At 37.1% G+C, this 4,674-nt stretch overlaps 1 pseudogene; it reads right to left on the bottom strand.

Moving 5' to 3' along the window:
• Positions 1-3,399: 3,399 nt before the first annotated feature.
• LOC116090804 lies at positions 3,400-4,098 on the bottom strand (annotated as a pseudogene).
• Between the last annotated feature and the right edge of the window lie 576 nt (positions 4,099-4,674).

Below are 4,674 nucleotides of genomic sequence, written 5' to 3'. Positions count from 1 at the left end.
AGTTTGAGAAAAAAAGAGTTTGTTTATTTCTTGTCTTTTCGAGCTTATTCTTAATATACTGTCTTAAAATCTGGAGTACAGGTTAAATACTCCTTATTTTAAATTACAGTAGTTGTAAAATTTTCAAATTTAGTATTTTTTTTATAAAATTAAGTCTATTTGTATATTCACATAAGATATCCTGGGATTGGGACTTAAGTCTAAATATAAAATTCATTTGTTTCACATATAACTGCATGAAAGAAATATAATATATTTTTAATATGCCTGTTTTTATTGTAACCTGTCTCATAAGGTTGTATACAGAATTTTCCACTTGTAGTATCATGTTGGGTTTCAAATAGTTTAGCATCCAGTCCATCTGTCCATCCACTCATCCATCCTTCCATCCATCCATCCATCCATCTACCCATCTACCTACCTACCTATTTATGTTTGGTGGTGGGGTCTTACTCTGTAGACCTGGGTGGCTTTGAACTTGTGATCCTCTGGCCTCAGCCTTTCAAGTGCTGGGATTATAGGCTTATTTCATATTTTCATATTAAGGGTGGTCACCCTGTAGTGGTTTTGTGATTACAGTCTCTTTTTGTACCCTTAGCTCTAGTTTGTCTGGTCTTAGAGACTCAAAAAAGAATAAATATTTCATACTTTTTACTTACTTTGAGCTTCAATTTCTTTTTTAATTATTTTATCCATGCCTTTCTATTTGGATGTCATTCTCATTGATAGAGGTCTGGGCAACTAGTACTGCCAGCTGTCACTTTCAACAGGATGCCAAGCAGGACCAGATCTTTCTTTTTCTTGCTTTAAAGAGAACTATTTTTAGTTCTATTTATTATGCATACATTCAGAGGTCCTTAGCATTTTTGAAAGGCTCTAACCTCTGTGACACTATTTTGAGAATTATATTCTTTACTAAAACTAGATTTGTGTACTCTTTTTATCATGTCACATATGGACATATTGAAGAATGTACTGTGCAGTCCCACAGATAAATGATGTCTTTGTGAGGGGGCTAGGGAATCAAGAATGCCCTTTTGGGTGGTTTTAAATTATATATGCTTCTCTGAAAATTGTGGTGTGGGCTCATGTACTTTCTGGAGTGATATATGTCATGTCCCTTCTGGTGTATTCGGGCATAAGAAAGGTGGAATTTGAGTATTTTAGAGATTTCTTTTTGTTGTCGATTGTCCAGAAATTAGGATTGCTCAGTTCTGAAAGACTTAGTACCAAGATGATAAAACCATATTTCAGACAAATTGTGAAGCACATTTCTGTAAGGATGAGAGGCCATCAATACCACTTCCATCATTACAAACTCTAAGATGCATATCTGCTTTTTCCTAAGGTTCTTATCACCACTGTTTCACCAAATAGTTATTCCTTCATGTTTGGAATTATTATCACAGTAGCAATTACTTGCTTGAATTATTCTACATGCTGAGAAATGAAATTGTCATCAAGGCAACAATTCTTACTTAGCTGAAATTTTCTCTGATCTAAGCTATGCATGGAAATAGAAAAGAGATTGCTTTTAGCTCTAATTATTTTTATACTTTATCTTAGCTAAAAGGCTAAGAAATGATGTATTTTTAAGGCATACTGTAGAACTTATACTGTGATATGTTTTTGCTTGTTTGCCCATATACCTGAGTTCATGGTACTGCTATCAATTTACATTGCTGATTGGGAATACATACAGAACCACTGTAATATATGTCATAACCCCAGCTCTCAGGAAGTTATAATACAAAGACATTCTAGAAGTCACAACATTTTATGTCAAAACTCCCAAATCAAAACTTTTACAAAATCCAATTCAAATGGTAGATGTGTCAGTGCAATACATATGTAGGGAAATGAAGAAGGTAACAAATTTAACTTTAGGAAAGTGCTTTTACACTATTATCTCAATGTTATGATTTAAAATTATTTTTAAAAAGCAATTACTCAGCTACTTTTTCTCTTTGTGTTTGAAGTTCCTTTTTACTGCTTATAAATTGGAGGTAGAAAGGAGTTGTACTTTATTGCACAAATAAAACATAAATGCTAGTTTGCACTTTATAGGATATCAAACAAGAGACTGACATGACTGGATGGTAATACATAAAATGCTTTGAACCAAAATACAACCTAGGTTAAACAGCGAACAATAGATAAAGGAATAGATGAGTCAGAAATGAAGGAGAATTATTAGTTAGGAGAGAAATCTAGTACGAGAAGAGAACACTTAAAGAGTTTCAAGAGTAGGTGATCAGAGAAATGTCTCCAGAAATAGAAAGGAATTTGGGAAAATAACAGATATACTTGATATCAAATATAAATGCTCTCAGAGAACCTTGTGATTTATCACTAAATACCAAGAGTTCAGATAGAAACATCTAATCAGAGCAAAGATAGACATAAACATGGGGATGAGGCTAAGACTATAGACCAGTATAAAGCTAAGTATTAAAATGAGTGTGGTGGTACACTCCTAAAATTCAAGGACTTGAGAAGCTGAGGACAGAGATAAAGTTTTAAGACAACCCTGGGCTACATAGTGAGAACATGTCTCAAAAATGGATGGATGGATATGAATGGATGGATAAATAAAATATTAAAATATTAAAATATTAAATGCCATTTATTGCTAAGTACTATTTTTGGTATATGAGATAATAAAGACTTATTAGTAAAAATTAAAATAGACAATGTAGTCTCCTCTTCTATCAAGCTTAGAGAAATCAAGCAGAAACAAAAACTGAAATCTTAGGCAGAGAAGGTTAGATGTACATCAATAGAATCAGAAGAAGTGATCCAGGAAAATATTGTTTTAATATTATGCTATATGTATATAATATTTAAAATTTCATTCATTATTTATATGGATGGGTACTTTGCCTGCAGGTATGTCTGTGCACTGCAAGTGTGCAGCGCCTATGGAGGACAAAAGAGGGCATCAGAGTTATAGGTGGTTATGAGACACCACGTGGGTGCTGGGAATTGAACCTGGATCCTTTGGACGAGCAGCCAGTGTTCTTAAGTGGTGACCCATCTCTCCAGCTCCATATATATATATATATATATATATATTTTACTTTTAAAATTATGATAATTTAGGCTTTCCAACGTTTATGAGGAGTATTCAGGGTGATCTATGTAGCATCCAAGAAGCCAATAGCACTTCTGAAACTGCAGTGCTCAGCAGCACCTTGAAGACTCACTGCTGACTCTGTGGCTCAGCTTCTCCTTTCTAACTGGGATTGGGGTCTAATCTATTTTTGTCTCCCCCTCCATTGCTGCCCTCTTGCACCACAGTCTATGACCACTGGTTATACATTCTGCTGCTGTCTCTTTGCCAGTGCCCCTGTACATACTAGAGGAGAAAGGCTGACTAAAGTTGGGTTTTATGTTCACTCATCCACTCACTTCTGGGCCCGTTCTAGTGACCATGCAGAGAGCCAGCCAGCTGTTCCTCAGACTCAGGTCACTGTTAGTCACTCAGGCAGACAGAGATGTACTCTCTGACGCATCTTCCTTCCGAAGGTTCAAAAAGGATTCTCGAGTTATCTGAAGGGTCTCTCTCAAGCCTTTTTTTTCTTGTTCAAGTTGAAATATTCACTCCTGTTCTTTGCAACCCTGCTGTTCTGTCAATTTCAATAGCTTTTCTCATTACTGTTGCCATGTCGGTGATCTGGTCAACATGTGCTTGCAACTCCTTTGAGTGTTCTTCTTGTAACTTCATTATTATACCTGGGTCAGCTTTTTTTGCTGGCCATTAGCAATCTGAACATTTGCTCTCGATACTTGCTCATTATCAGTTCCAAGGCAGACTGGTGTTCTTTCAAGGATACTCACCGTTCTTTGCTCTCTTGTTGTAATTCTCTGAATTTGTCTGTTTTCTTGCTGGATTCCCATAACTAGTGTGCTTCGTGGCCGATGTCTTGCTACTTCATTAAATTCTAGGATTTCTTTCTGATAGTGCCTCATGGCTTTTACTCGCTTGCAGAGGGCAGTGGTCTGCTTGATGAGAGACTCTGCTGCATCATCAAGATCTCTCAACCTTTCAACAAGGGCTTTAGTGTCACCAAGAGCCTTCTCAGTGGTGCAGCTCATTTCTCAGTTCCTGGCAGGACCTCAGTGAAAGCACGGAAAGAGGGAGCCCGGCTCAGAGACTTGCCCACACGTGTTGTTCCTGTCAGCTTCAGTCCCCCTTGGGTGACAAACGCCCGGGAGATAGAGTGCCCAGGGAGTGGTCTCCATGCCCTCGCTGCACAGGCTCAGCGAGCAGACGCTCAGCGAGCTGACGCTCAGCCCTGCTCACACAGTGGCGGGACGCACCGGCAGCCCACTCGCCTTGGGTCCCATCCCATGTATAATTTTTTTAACTACCATAATTTACATTTCAAAATTCTTCAGAGTAATATTTAAACTTTTCAAAGATTGAGAGACGTCTATCAGGAAAGGATGCCAAGAATTATAATCATATCATACCCACAAAAGAAGCTGGCCTTTTAAGCCTACTGAAGTGATACCAAAAAGAAGCAGTAGAAAGTCAAGAGATCCTTTTGGAAGCTTCTGACTTGTAAATATTATTTAAACTAGTATTTGATTCCACTTTCTCAAAAGGGTAGTTGAGAATGATATGTAAGTATAAAAACTTAGGCATTATATTTCTAAGCACAAAGTCAT

The sequence above is a fragment of the Mastomys coucha genome, chromosome X (genome assembly GCF_008632895.1).
Source record: "Mastomys coucha isolate ucsf_1 chromosome X, UCSF_Mcou_1, whole genome shotgun sequence".
NCBI lineage: Eukaryota > Metazoa > Chordata > Mammalia > Rodentia > Muridae > Mastomys > Mastomys coucha.
The sequence above is the reverse complement of the archived record's forward strand: the minus strand, read 5'-3'. Positions and strand labels throughout refer to the sequence as shown.